The sequence below is a fragment of the Arachis ipaensis genome, chromosome B05 (genome assembly GCF_000816755.2).
Source record: "Arachis ipaensis cultivar K30076 chromosome B05, Araip1.1, whole genome shotgun sequence".
In the NCBI taxonomy this organism is placed as follows: Eukaryota; Viridiplantae; Streptophyta; class Magnoliopsida; order Fabales; family Fabaceae; genus Arachis; species Arachis ipaensis.
In genome coordinates, this window is record NC_029789.2 from 133,718,234 (window position 1) to 133,734,017 (window position 15,784).

Here is a 15,784-nt window from a genome sequence, read left to right on the forward strand (position 1 = left end):
AAGGATTTGATTTTGAAAAGATATGATTGAAAAGATATTATTTGAAAAAGATTTGAATTAAAAACAAAATCTTCCCTCTTGTGCCATCATGGCGTTAAACGCCCAGAATGGTATCCATTCTGGCATTTAACGCCCAAAATTCTACCCTTTTGGGCGTTTAACGCCCAGCCAGGGTACCCGGCTGGCGTTTAAATGCCAGTTTTCCTTCCTCACTGGGCGTTTTAAACGCCCAGCTTTTTCTGTGTAATTCCTCTGCTGAATGTTCTGAATCTTCAATTCTCTGTATTATTGACTTGAAAAGACATAGTTTTGAATTTTTTTTGAATTTTTAGAGAATAATAACAAAATGAAACTAAATCATGAAGAACTAAGATCAAATAAACAATGCATGCAAGACACCAAACTTAGAAATTTTCATATTAGAGACACTAACAAATTTAGAATACATATGAGAAATAACAAAACACACAAAACAAGAGAATTTAAAGATCAGAGCAAGGAAACCATCAAGAACAACTTGAAGATTAATGAAGAACATAATGCATATATTCAAAAATTGCAAGAAATTAAATAAAACATACAGGACACCAAACTTAAAAATTGACACTAGACTCAAACAAGAAACATAAATTATTTTTGGTTTTTATGATTTTATAATTTTTTTTGTAATTTTTCAAAAATTATTTGGAAAAGAAAATAGAGACATTCAAAATTTTTAATAAGAATTCCAGGAATCATGCAATGTTAGTCTAAAGCTTCAGTCTAAAAGATTAGACATGGCTACCCAAGCTTCAGCAGACATTACATACAACAGCCAAATTGATGGGAATCAACTAGCTCTTGTGATGATGAAAGTATCATCTGAAACTCTAGAATTCGTTCTTAAAAATTCTGAAGAATAAAATAAAGTTACCTAATCTAAGCAACAAGATGAACCGTCAGTTGTCCAAACTCGAACAATCCCCGGCAACAGCGCCATAAACTTGGTGCACGAAATTATGATCATCAATGGCGCCAACAACTTGGTACGCACAATTGTAATCTCAACTCCTTGTCGCTTTATGTTGGGTTTCACCGTTGTCAATGGCTACCTCCCGTCCTCTCAGTGAAAATGGTCCAAATGCGCTATCACCACACGGCTAATCATCTGTCGGTTCTCGATCATGTTGGAATAGGATCCATTGATCCTTTTGCGTCTGTCACTACGCCCAACACTCGCGAGTTTGAAGCTCATCACAGTCATCCCTTCCCAAATCCTACTCGGAATACCACAGACAAGGCTTAGACTTTTCAGATCTCAGGAATGGCCGCCAATAGTTCTAGCCTATACCACGAAGGTTCTAATATAAGATTAGAAACCCAAGAGATACACATTCAAGCTTGTTTGCATGTAGAATGGAAGTGGTTGTCAGACACGCGTTCATAGGTGAGAATGATGATGAGTGTCACATAATCATCACATTCATCATGTTCTTGAGTGCGAATGAATATCTTAGAGAAGAAATAGGCTTGATTTGAATAGAAAAACAATAGTACTTTGCATTAATTCATGAAGAACAGCAAAGTTCCACACCTTAATCTATGGGGTGTAGAAACTCCACCGTTGAAACTAGTAGCCTAGGGTTTACAGAAATGAGTAAATGGTGCAGAAATCCACTTCCGGGCTCACTTGGTGTGTGCTTGGGTTCAGCATAGAAGCTTTCATGTGCATAGGCTATTCCTGGAGTTAAACGCCAGCTTTTGTGCCAGTTTGGGCGTTTAACTCCAGCTTTTATGCCAGTTCTGACGTTTTGACGCCAGAATTTTTATGCTGACTTGGAACGCCGGTTTGGGCCATCAAATTTCGAGCAAAGTATGGACTATTATATATTTCTGGAAAGCCCAGGATGTCTACTTTCTAACGCAATTGAGAGCGTGCCAATTGGGCTTCTGTAGCTCCAGAAAATCCACTTCGAATGTAGGGAGGTCAGAATCCAACAGCATCTGCAGTCCTTTTTCAGCCTTTGAATCAGATTTTTACTCAGGTCCCTCAATTTCAGCCAGAAAATACCTGAAATCACAGAAAAATACACAAACTCATAGTAAAGTCCAGAAATGTGAATTTTGAAAAAAAAAAACTAATAAAAATATACTAAAAAATAATTAAAACATACTAAAAACTACCTAAAAATAATGCCAAAAAGCGTATAAATTATCCGCTCATCAGGAAGCCACCACGTTCACAGAAAAAATCTTGAGAGTCAAACTCCCAAAGGGCTTCGACGATCCTACTGATATGAAATACGACGGTACCAAAGATCTCCAGGAACACCTAACGGCCTTCGAGGCCAGGATGAACCTGGAAGGAGCCGCCGATACGATCCAGTGCAGGGCCGTCCTGGTAACCTTAGCCGACCCCGCAATTAAATAGTTCAACGCCCTCCCAAACGGCTCCATGACCATCTTTCACAACATCTCCAGAAAGTTCATGGCTCAGGTCACCACCAGGATCACCAAAGTAAAACACCCCCATGAGCTTGCTCGGAATCACCCAAAGACAAGATGAATCCACAAGAACATACCTTGATAGCTTCAACATTGAGTGCCTAACGATCGACAGACTTATGGACTCAGTCGCCAGTCTTTGTCTGACCAACGGCCTCATGAAAGAAGACTTCCGGAAACACTTCAACCACCAAGCCAGTCTAGACCATGCATGAAATTCAATGAGTCGCAAAAGAATACAACAACGATGAAGAGGTGAGCCAAGTTGTGGCAGCCAACAAAGGGCAGCACGACAACACGGCACCTCGTGGTAACCCATCACTAAGGATTACACCGAAAGAACACCCCAAACCCGTAAACGCCAACTGATCACCTAGGGTTGGAAAGTTCTCGAACTACACCCCATACCCGTTTCCATCACTGAAATCTACCACCAAATAGCAGAACGAGGCATCCTCCTGAAGGCGTGACAACTAAAGGAATGGACAGGCGGTAACAAGAGTCTGTACTGCAACTACCACCGAGGATACAGATATAAAACCCAAGATTGCTTCGACTTAAAAGATGCCCTCGAACAAGCCATCTGAGAACCAAAAAAGAAAGATCACCAGAATACGAAAGGCGCAACCCGAAGACAATACGAGAGGCACCCCAAGAAAGTCTAGAAACCAACTCCAACATAATCGTAAATGTCACCACCGAAAAGGACGCGCCGAAAAATTCAAAATTAGCACTAAAATAGGATCTCAAAGTCCTAGCCACAAGAAACCAAGCACCAATCTCCTTGGTTCCAGTGGCGATCACATTTTCTCCCGATGATTGCCAACACAACACCTCGACGGAAGACACCCCATTCGTCATCTCGGCAAAAGTTGGATCCGGACTTGTAAAAAGAATACTGGTCGACACCGGAGCTGATTTCAACATCCTTTTCAGAGGAGCCTTCAACAAACTGGGTCTCTAAAACAAAAATTTGCAAACCCACCGCTATGGGGTGATCGAACTCGGAGACAACTTTCTCAAACCGAACGGTTCCATAGTGTTACCACTAACCATCGGAACCGGAAGCCAGAGAAAGGCCATCCTCTTTGAGTTCGTGGTTCTCAAGGACTCCACTACCTACAACATCATCCTTGGAAGAAAGACAATCAACGACCTATCCGTTGTCATCTTCACCAAGTTCCTAATCATGAAGTTTGAGGCCGATAATGTTATCATCGGAATGATACACAGGGACCGAGAAGTCGTGGAAATGTGCGTCAACACCAACTTGACCCTCCGTAAGAGATCCAGAGACGCAGCAGGCATCTTCCTCGCTGACCTCAATGCATGCCAAGACCTCAGCTCACGCAAAACTGTGGGAAGAAACGATGAAAAAATAAAGTGAGACCTCGCAGACGAGTTCAAGAGCATAGCACACCTACGGGAGCTAGCCCTAAAATAGAGAATAACCCTAAGGTACAATCACAGTACGGTGCGACGAGCTTCAGACAAGGAGACCTCGTCTTACGAAAAAATGACATCAGTCCCCCCACTCTCGGAGAAGGGAAGCTCACGCCTAACAGGGAGGGTCCCTACCGAATCAAGATGGTAATCGGAAAAGGATCCTACAAGCTTGAAAGACTAGATGGGACCGAGCTCCCAAAATCCTAGAATGCCACCAACTTACGGTGCTACTATACATAGAAACATCCTTCCAAAGCAACAAGATCGAGGTCTTTTAAGACTATCTCTTTACCTTTTATTTTTTTTTCTTTTTTTCTCTTTCATTTATTGTTTAAGTTGTTTAATCGTATATTTCTTATCAAGCACTCTTTTCTACCCACATCGGGAGGTTTTAATGAGGTCTAAACCTCAAATAAAATTCATTTTTTCAAAAGTATTGCCCCATCCATCGGCACGAACTAAACGCGGCTACCCACGGGGACCGATCATCTCGAGGCCAACAAAACGGATATCCAAATCAGTAAACAACTACCCAAAAATCAATCACCCCGAGGCCAACCAAACGATATCCAAATAACAAAACAGATGTCCAAATAATAAAAAATAGTGACCCGGGGATCGATCACCCCGAGGCCAAAAAAACGGATATCCAAATAAGTAAACGGCTACTTAGAAATCGATCACCCTGAGGCTAACAAAACAGATATCTAAATAAAAAAAACGGAGACCCAGGAATCAATCACCCCGAGGCCAATAAAATGGATATCCAATAACAAAGCAGATATGCAAATAAGGAAACGGCTACTTAGGGATCGATCACTCCGAGGCTAACAAAACGGATATCCAAAAAACAAAGCGGATATCCAAATAAGTAAATGACTACCTAGGGATCGATCATCCCGTGGCTAACAAAACGGATATCCAAATAAGTAAACGGCTACCCGAAAATCAATTACCCTGAGGCCAACGACACGGATATCCAAAAAATAAAACAGATATCCAAATAACAAAAAAATGGTGACCCGATGATCGATCACCCTGAGGTCAATAAAACGGATATCCAAATAAGTAAACTGCTACCCAGGGATCGATCACCCCGAGGCTAACTAAACGGATATCCAAATAACAAAGCAGATATACAAATAAATAAACAGCCACCCGAGAATCGGTCACCCCGAGGCCAACGAAATGGATATCCAAATAACAAAACGGATATCCAAATAAGTAAACGGCTACCTAGGGATCGATCACTCCAAGGCCAACAAAATAGATATCCAAATAACAAAAAATGGTGGCTCAGGGATCGATCACTCTGAGGCCAACAGAACAAATATATAAATTATAAAATAGATATCCAAATAAGTAAACGGCCACCCGAAAATTGATCACCCTGAAGCCAACAAAACGGATATCTAAATAACAAAAAATGGCGGCCCGGGGATCGATTACCCTGAGGCCAACAAAACTAATATCTAAATAACATAACGGATATCCAAATAACAAAAAATGGTGGCTCGGTGATCGATCGCCACGAGGCCAACAGAACGGATATCCAAATAATAAAAGGGATATCCAAATAACAAAAACAGTGACCCGAAAATCGATCACCTGCGAAGCCAACAAAACGGATATCTAAATAAGTTAAACGGCTACCTCCAGAAACTGATCACCTTCGAGGCCAACAAAACAGATATCCAAATAAGTTAAATAAGTAATGTATTGAACTCGGCCTACCAAGAGGCCTAAAATAATTAAATTCACAATAACGGCCCAAAAAGGCCACACAAAACAAGCATGAGCCGACGGTCTTCCAAATGGCGGAAAGCCGAACTCACCAACATCCCGCCAATCAGTGCAGAATGACGTCACTCCCTTTCTAGCCCCTCACGGCATCCCGATAATATAAAACCAAACAACGAGCTCCTTGTCAAGCCACAACGGCAAGGAAAGGTTCCTCCAGCGATGAGACCGAACACGCTTGCTCTCTCGCTCCAGGGGCAACTATTATGGACCCAGTTCCCGGGTCTCACACTGGAATGGCCTCTGACTCGGTTATCCGGGGTTTGGTCTCCTTTTAACGGTCCAAACCGGTCCTACAATCTCTAACCAATATTCGAATTCAAATACCTGTCGTAACTTAGCCAAATGAGATAAGATGAGATAACTACCACCAGACATTTAAATTCAAATACCTTCCTTATCTTAGCCAGATAAGATGAGATAACTACCACCAGCTATATAAAGGGGAGTCAGAGGCCCCCTCAGGTACTCACTCATTCCTCACACACACACCTCTTAGATCCATTTTGATTTGAGCGTTGGAGTGTCTTGGCAGGTACCACCTCCTACTGCTCTAAGAAGACAATTCGACAATTGCCTTGACTCGCACGTCTCCGATCCACCTCACAACCCATACCAGAGACTTTAAGTACATTACTAATATTAAATCATATATAAATTTCTAAATAAATGTATTGTACAATATTTTTTACAAATTAGCTTTCAAATTTAATATTAACTTACATATTATTTAATCTAATCTTAAACAATATAGTATTTTAAATATATACTATATAATATAATTAATTTAGCTATTCGCGCATCATGCGTCTCAATCTTGTTGATTCCTACGGTAAGCAAATTTCTCTAAACAATCTGTAGTAAATGGACAGATTTTGAAAGGCCTAAAATTCAATTTCTGAAAACGCGGCCTCTACTATATAGGTAGTACTCATCCAAAATTTGGATCATGGAAAAGAGAGCATTCATAATATACTAACTAATCTTTGTTTTCATCTTTTCTTTCGTAGAGTTTACTTGGAATATTCTTGTTTTATCTTTTTTTTTTTAAAGAAGTATGTAGAAGTTACTCTAATCTATTAGTTAGTTATGTTTAAGGTTGCAAAAATCGGATCGGTCAATAAACTGGTGAGATGACTGGTTCACTAATTCAATAATTTGACCAGAATTCAAATGGGATTCGATTGGTTTAATTAAATATTAAATAAAATTATTAAAAATTTAATATATAATTTTAAATATTTAAACTCAATAATTTTAACCTAAAAAAATTCAAAATTTTACAATTTTATATAATAAATTGTCCATAATTTATCTGTAAAAATTTCATAAACAACTTTAAATATAAAAATTTATAACTAAAATAGATCAAAACACATGTAAATAATAAATACATAATGTTCTACCACTAAAATAAATAACATTGACAAACAAGTTTTCAACTAAATAAAGACACTAATCATAAAAAATCATAATCATAATTAAGTGCTTCAAGATCTTTAATATACCGTCAATAAAAATTATTCCATCAATAAAATTAACTCGATCAAAAAATAAAAAAACCAGCAACAATATTATAGCAGAAAATAGCAACTCAAAATAATAAAAATTAACAAAAGCAGTAGTTCAATATTATTAACTCATTAACAATAACATTGACAAAAAATAGCAACTCGGGATAATTAAAAATTCAATTAGTATCAAATTTCTTAGAAAAATCTGTTAGAAAATTCAACACTTTCATATTATTAAACATCTTAAATCCGCCTTGTTTCACTTAAATTCACCAATTAATTAGAATTTATAATCTAATAGTCAAATCTAATAACTAACAAATTAGTAATAACCACTAACCACTGAATTTGCAAACAATCATAATTTGGAACAAACAAATAGAATTACAAAAACATATGAAATCAAACAAACAGACTATGAAATCAAATTACAGTAACAAATTAAAAACAAAACAAAAATATAATTTGAAACTTACAAAAACATAATTACGATTAATTCATTTAATTTAACAAAACAAAAAAGCTAAAAAGCAGAAGACAGCAATCAACAGAAATTAAATCCAGAAGACAGCAATCAAAAAATAATAATTAACCCAGAAAAACAAGTAACAATTAACATAATTAAATCCAAAAAAACCAATTAACTCCCAAAAACAAAACTGAAGCAGTGGAGGGATAAAAGCTTACAAATTCAGAAATTCAGTAACTCAAAATAAGCAGAAACTAGCAAACTCAGAATCAGAAATAAAAAAACCAAATAAAAATACAAAACAAGTAAAATTAAATTGAAGCGAAGACAGAGACTTGACGCACAAGAGAGAGAGGGATCGACGATGAGGACAGAGACACGATTTCAGGGTGGCCGACGATGACGAGGACAAAGGCGGCGACGCCAACAGTAGCTCCGAGCATACCTGGCGACGTGAGGTGAAGGAATCCAGGAGAAGAGGATCACGACGGCCTGGCTCGACGCTAGCTGAGGAGAAGAGTTCGTCGGTGACGGCAGCGCTGGCCCCTGGCTGCTGCTGCTGGCTATTTGGGAGAGAGAGAGGCTGCTAGGGTTTCGTGTGGAGGTTAAAGAGAGAGGGGGCTAGGTGGTGTGTATGTGTGAGAGAGAGAGAGAGAAAGAAGGGGAAGGGTTTATGTATTTTTTATTTTATTTTTAAATTGAAAATCGGAAAAAACCATCCGATTCAAGCGGTTCTCTGATTAATCGCTGGTTTTACCAAATTTTTGCCAGACAATTTTTCACTTCAACCAAACCGACTAGGGGACCAGTTTCCGGTTAACCCGGTTGAACTGGTTGGTCCAGTTCAATTTTCATAACATTAGTTACGTTACTTATACTGCCTAACCACCTTCCACATTTAAAGTGCTGAGTTGTCAATACAGTCACACTTGCAACTGTGTATATATAATTTCTATACTTTATCATTCAGTTTGTAATGAATGTTTAGAAACTCAGATGCAGATGCTAACTCTGGGCTCTGCTATCTTTTCTCTCAACTCTCTCTTTCTCTGCTCCCTTTACTAGTTCTAGTTTTCAACTATCTTCTGGTACCTTTCATGGTATCAGAGCTCACAGGTTCGATGGATCCAAGTTCAACACTTTATGTAGATACGATAAACTCTCAAGGCTCAGTTCCAAACGAGAAGCTTTCCTAGTTTCACGGCAACTCCGATCTATATGAAACTTGATAACAACAATTTCTTGCAATGGAAATACCAAGCAAAAGCGATGATTGAAGGTAACGATTTATTAAGTCATGTCTCTGGAAATGAAATACCACAGCAAAGATCAGTGAATGGTGAGATTAATCCAAAATTTCAAAGATGAAAAAGGCAAGATGCTCTATTAAAATCGTGGTTACTGGCTTCAGTGTTAACAAAACAAGTTGAGCAATACTTGAATAGGAGCCTCGGTAAATGAATATTTGCTTTCTATCAAAGGAACAATTGATGCTCTAGTGTTAGTTAGTGAGATAGTGAGCGAGATTGATCATATGAATGCGCTACTCCACGGTTTGACTGAAGATTATGCTCCATTACTTACTTCGTTGCTGACAAGACCAAAAAGTATCACTGTTGGTGAGTTAGGGGTTGTGTTTCTAGCTTATGAAAACATGTTAGAAAGGTTTAGAAAGCTTGATCTAGAGTTTGTTCAAGCAAATATGGCTCACTCTAGGTTCAACAATCAATTTGCTACTTAAGAAAGTGATCAAGAATAGTTTCAAGCAAACATGGTTCAATGAGGGAATTTTAGAGGATGTCTTAGAGGAAGAGGTAGATTTTTTAGAGGCAGTGATGAGCGGATAATTTATACGCTTTTTGGCATTATTTTTAGTATGTTTTTAGTAGGATCTAGTTACTTTTAGGGAATCTTGCTACTGATCCATAGAATCTTGCTAAGAAAGAAAGCTATGAAGGAAATGATCAAGTAGTGGTTAGTGATGGAAAAGGTTTGAGAATTAATTGTGTTGTAAAAGCCTTTATTAAAACTAATTTGAGCTCTAAAAAATTTCTAATGTAGAAATGACTGCTAGTGCCTGATATAACCAAAAACTTGCTTAGTGTGTATTAGTTTTGTTGTGACAATGATGTCTTCTTTGAGTTTCATTCTCATGGTTGTTACATTAAATCACATGACTTTAAGGAAGTGATTCTAAAAGGAGATGTGGTATAATGCATGTATAGGTTGCTCAATGTTCAACCAATTCGCTCTTCTTCTGCACTAATTTGTGAAGTCAAGTAGCTTTCGGCTTTGGCATGCTCGGTTGGGACATGCATCACAGAATGTTGTCAATAAAGTGCTGTAACAGTGTAATGTTACAGTGCCTTCTTTTAATAAGTCTGTTTGTGAACCTTGTTGTATAGGCAAGTCTCATCAATTGCCCTATTTCAGTGTCTCAAACCAGATACAATGCTCCCTTAGAGTTAGTTTACTCTGACATTTGGGGCCTAGCTCCTATTAGTGATACTAATGAAAACTATTACTTTGTTAATTTCATTGATTCCTATTCTAGATTCACTTGGTTATATTTGATTTGAAATAGAGCTCAACTTAAATCAATTTTTATTCATTTTCAACACTTGACTAAATTATAACTTAATGCCAAACTAAAAATTTTGCAAAGTGACAATGTTGCAGAATATATTAGCCTGTCTAAATTGGTAAAGGAGCAGGGAATAGTTCACGTTTTCATGTCCACATGTTCATCAACATAATGGTACAGCTAAAAGAAAGCATCGACATGTAATGGAGATGGGACTAACCATGTTGGCACCAGCATCTTTACCAATCAAATTTTTGAGAGAAGCCTTTACAACAACTTCAACTAATCAACATATCACCTACACCAATCTTGGAAGGAGTGTCACCAAGTCACTAACTAAGAAACTACTTGAAAAAAGACTATCTTATGAGAGTCTGAGGGTTTTGGGTGCTTATGCTTCCCTCATCTAAGACCTTATAACAGAAATAAATTGAACTTTAGGTCCTCTTCTAGTGTCTTTCTTGGGTATGGAACCAATCACAGGCTACAAGTGCTTGAAAACTTCTGGTAAAGTGATTATCCCCCAGGAATATGGTGTTTGAAGAAAGCAAATTTCCTTTCAAAGAGGCAAGTTTTGGTTTTGTTACTAATTCTGAAGAAAGAATGCAAAGTGAGAAAGTCACCTACATGCCAAGAATTCCCATTATTTCTTCCTCCACAACACAGTCTCAGCTGACTCAAAGACCACCTAATATTTCTGCAAGCTCAATTTCCCACACCACAAGCCAGCCAATTTCAATTCTTCTTAAGCCACACCAGCCAATTCTTGCACAACCTCCCTTAGTTGATCTCTAGGCCAATTATAACACCAGTCACTCAATTAATGCAATTTACAACCACTCAACAGCAAACCTCTATAGCCAGCCCTATTACTTTACACCCAACAATTACTTCACACCCAACACATATTGCTCCTTTAGATATTCCAATTGCAGTTCCAATCTTAGACTTAGAGATTGTTCTTCCTTGTACTAATACTAGTGAACCTCAGCCTCTATTCACCAACAACCACCCAATGGTTACTTGAAGCAAATTTGGAATCTACAAGCCCAAGGTATTTCAAGCATGTGTTGTGCCTTGAACAGTGCATCAAGCTTTAGCAGATCCCAAATGAAAGCAAGCTACGAATGCTGAATTTGTAGCATTATAAAAGAACAATACCTAAAAACTTGTCATTTTCCAATTGGCAGAGAAAAATAGGCAGTAAATAGATGTTTCGATTGAAGTATAATACAGATGGTAGCTTGCAAAAACACAAAGCTAGACTTGTAGCTCAGAACTTCTCACAAAGACCAGGTTTTGATTTCATTAAAACCTATAGCCCGGTTGTTAAACCAACCTCAATTAGAATTGTTCAGTCCTTGGCTCTAGCTAAATCGTGATTTATAAAACAATTGGATGTCAATAATATATTCTTGCATGGTGAATTAACTGAAAATGTTTATATGAAGCAGCCACAAGACTACACGATTGGGGATGGTACTCTAGTGTGCAAGTTCACTAAAGCACTGTATGGGTTGACATAAGCTTCGAGGGCATGGTATTTCAAACTCTCAATAGCTTTGAGAAACTAGGATTTGCTACTACAAAATCAGATGTATCAGTTTTTATAGAACAAGCTTCAATTACTTATGGCCTTATCTATGTTGATGATATACTCATCACAGGAAGCTCGCAAAAGGTCATGAAGTAACACATTAGTTAAACTCAGTCTTTGTTCTAAACGACATAGGGGATCTAGACTATTTTCTTGGTATACAAGTCTCGAGGACAAGTAATAGAGGGATGTTGATGTCCCAAACCAAATATGTTCAGGCATGATTGGTTGTAAGTGTAAAATCCAGTAAATTGATAAATAATTAATTAATAAATTAATTATGAACAAAAAAATTAAAAAATTAAATTTTATAATTTGAAAAAATAAAAACATTAAAATACAAAATAAAACACTAATTTTAACAGGCTAAATCGGTTGAATCAGTTGAACCGGACTCATATTGAGGCCAAGACCCAACATATATAACCCAAACACAGTCATTCCCCCCTTTTCATTTTTGCAATTCACATTGGGAGAGAGAGAGAGATTGAGGAAGAACCCTAAACCCTTATCATCACATCAAACTTCAATTCCTTCTAACTTTCAATCCGGAGTTCCGCCGCACCATTTGCGACCACACGTTTACCTCGCCGCACTCTTCAATTCTATCTAAATAAAGTGGTAAGGATCTCTGAATTTCATGCCCAGTTCTCCATTTCCTTCATTTATATGAATTTGGTTTGGGTATCGAAAGATTTTCATGATTTTGGTGGTTTAGGTGCAATCTAGCATTGGGTGATTGTTGGGTTTTGCCCCAATCATCGGTGGGTAGGGTAAGAAACCACTAAATCCTTGTGAATTGATGAATTAGTAAACCCTAGTGTTTGATTTTGGTGCATTATATGAAATTAGATTGAATACATGTGAATTGGAGTTAAATTGGTGAATTGAAGTACTTGTAATAAAGTTTAGGTGGCTGGAACTTATTGGATTTGATTCGGAGTCTTGGAAGCTTGAATTGTGATGTTTTAAATTTGGAAGAAATCTGCCAATGTATGGTTTCAATTTCTTTTAGTTAATAATATATAATGTTGTGTAAAATTTAGATTAGTAGCCCTTAAGATATGTTTGAATTATAAAAATTGATTAATTGATGAATGAAAATTGTTGAATTTGGTATTAAATGTATAAATTATGAAATTGATAATTTTGTGAGTGAAATTGTTGAATGATATTGATGTTGAAGATTGAAGTTGATAAAGTGAAATTAGATGTGATAATAATGATTATGATGTTACTCGCAATTGTTGGTGCTATAAATAATTACCACTAGTATATTTTAAATATTTTTTTCCACCACCTCAATATATCAAATCTATTAAAATCTTTTGTTACGTCACCTTTTAAATATTTATCTATCTCAATTTTATTAGTTCAATTGGCTTTATTTTCTGTATTTGCTTTTACTTTCTCAAAGAATCTTCATTCATAATGCTATCATTGTCATTTATCTCTAAACTAGAATTTCGTTTAATATCTAAAGAAAAGTTAGCATTTTGAGAGTTCACTAATTTTTTCTCCAAATACTAATTTTTTCTACACATATCCTTCCAATTCCTATTTTTTATCATCATCATTCAATCATAATTTTTCTATATAAATTGAATTGGAATTGAAAAGGTCAAGTTATCGCCACTTGATATAGACTAATAGTTATTATCAAACAATTAGAAAAAGTTTGAATGGTTAATATGTACAAGTTGAAGAAAGTTCCTTAAAGCAAGAATGTTACTGCAAGTTGGTGAAGTAATGCACTGCTTATGTCATTTTTAATAATTTAAAATGATTATTTTATTACTTGTATTAGCTTGTTACCTTATCTATAAAATGGCATGAAAACTTTTATACTTTGAGATTTTTTTATATGAATGAAAATGTATTAAATTATTTGAAATTTTTTTTAAGTGTATTGTTAGTGAGTTAGAGAGTTCAAAATATAGTAGTGCTATTTATATGAGTAAGTAATCTTGAGGTAAATTAATAATCGATTTTATTTTATATTTGGTATCAGGGTTAGTTAATTTAGCACTAAGTGTTTGAAAGTTTATGAGGTATAAAAGAGTTCTCACATAGTTCTTTGTTTATAGAATTAGTATGGCAAACATTTTCGATGTTATGTGGTTCGATCCTAAATTAAATGAAAAACTCTATTATAGTTATTGAAAGACTTTGATGTCTACTCATTTGAAAACTCAAAACTTGTGAAAACTCTTATTAAATATGAAAAACTCTTATTAAATATGTTACTATCTAAGATTATTTTACATTTGTTCAACTTATTTGTGTTAGGACTACTCTGTAAATATGGAATTGCTGCTATAGCTAGACTATTAAGACAAAATTTAAAGTAAGAGAATTTTGCACATAAGTGGTTCACAATAGATGCCATAAAGACTATTTATGGAAAATCAATCAAACTAGTTAATTTTGAAGAGTTTTGGGAGGAAATTAATTTGTTGCATCCTGAGGCACAAAAAATTAGGAAACCTTTTAGAAGACCAACTAAGAAGAGGAGTGTTGATGTGGTGGCTAAGTCTCTAATAAAAACAACAAAGTCACAAAATCAAGAAAGTCTTATAGGTGATATACAGTAAATGTGAACAGAAGAGCCACTATGACATGTAAAGGTGCACCAACAAATCCAAATTGACAAAAAAAAAGAAAAAAAAAAGAAGCCAAAGCAACAACCAAATGAAAATCAATCCGAACAAACCCCTGCAAATCAGAACTCAGAATAGGTAAAAATTATGTTGTGTTGGCTAGCATACTCTATGTGAAGTCTTTTGTGCCTAAGCGAACATAAGTGATATGTTAACCTTTTTTAAATGGGCAGTGCTACGGTGTGGATGCTTATTTTTTCCAGCATGTACTAAAAAGACGTGGCTGTTGACAAATAATAACGCGTGTAAAAATTGTTCCATTGAACGAGGCAGTTGCTGCATTAGGTTCAGCTGCTATAGGACTTGTCGGCTGTTTGGTTTTTAATTATGTGAAATTAGTGGTCATGATTAAACTCTTGGGCCTTTTTGTTGTTGACCAGCCAGTTTTGGTAAAGAAATAGGTTTGAGTTGTTAATGGACCTTATGAGTCCATGGATATAAATGTATGTGTGGTTTAATTTATTTTTAATGTATATTTATATTCTAATATTTATTTTATAGAGTTAATAGTTAAATTCGTCCCTAAAAGATTATTTATTCTTCAAATTAGTCCTCAAAAGATTTTTTTAATCATATTAGTCATTAAAAGATAAAACGTAAGTCAAATTGGTCCTTTCGTTAGTTAAATGATGACGTATTACGTTAAGTGCTACGTGACATGATGACGTATCAGGTTAAGTGCCATGTGGCATAATGACGTGATAGGTTGATGCCACAAGTCACAAGATGATTGGTTGACGTGTCAGGTCAGTGACATCTAACATGCCACGTGTCAGTTAGACAGCTACCACGTGGCAAGTGAATGGTGACAACATGGAACCACCACGTGATATTAACCTACCATGTCATCATGCCACGTGGCACTTAACGTGACATGTTATCATCTAATTAACGGAAGAACCAATTTGACTTACGTTTTATCTTTTAAGGACTAATATGGCTAAAAAAAGTCTTTTGATGACTAATTTGAAAAATGAGTGATCTTTCAGAACGAATTTGACTATTAACTCTTATTTTATACTGAGACTTTGGTGGCTAATTTTAGTGTAAATGTAACTAGTTGATGATGATATACCAAAAAAATAATAATAACTAGTCCGCTTAAGCAAGTATTGGGAGTTCGAACCTCACCTTATGCATACAGCAACCCATTATCCAACGACAGACCTTTAAATGAAGCTCAGGTCCATAACAAATTAATTTTAGTCAGTTGGATTGAGAAATACCGTA

General features: G+C 36.3%; 1 protein-coding gene and 1 long non-coding RNA gene across 3 annotated transcripts in view; one reads left to right on the forward strand and one right to left on the reverse strand.

Moving 5' to 3' along the window:
• Positions 1–15,784, reverse strand: part of LOC107644262 (kinesin-like protein NACK1) — a 38,498-nt gene that overhangs the window by 16,598 nt on the left and 6,116 nt on the right. The window lies entirely within an intron of this gene.
• The window catches only part of LOC107644264, a 3,412-nt gene continuing 2,082 nt past the window's right edge, over positions 14,455–15,784 (forward strand). Inside the window, exon 1 of the long non-coding RNA XR_001621286.2 lies at positions 14,455–14,632. This is a non-coding gene — a long non-coding RNA (uncharacterized LOC107644264). The remainder of the gene's footprint in view (positions 14,633–15,784) is intronic.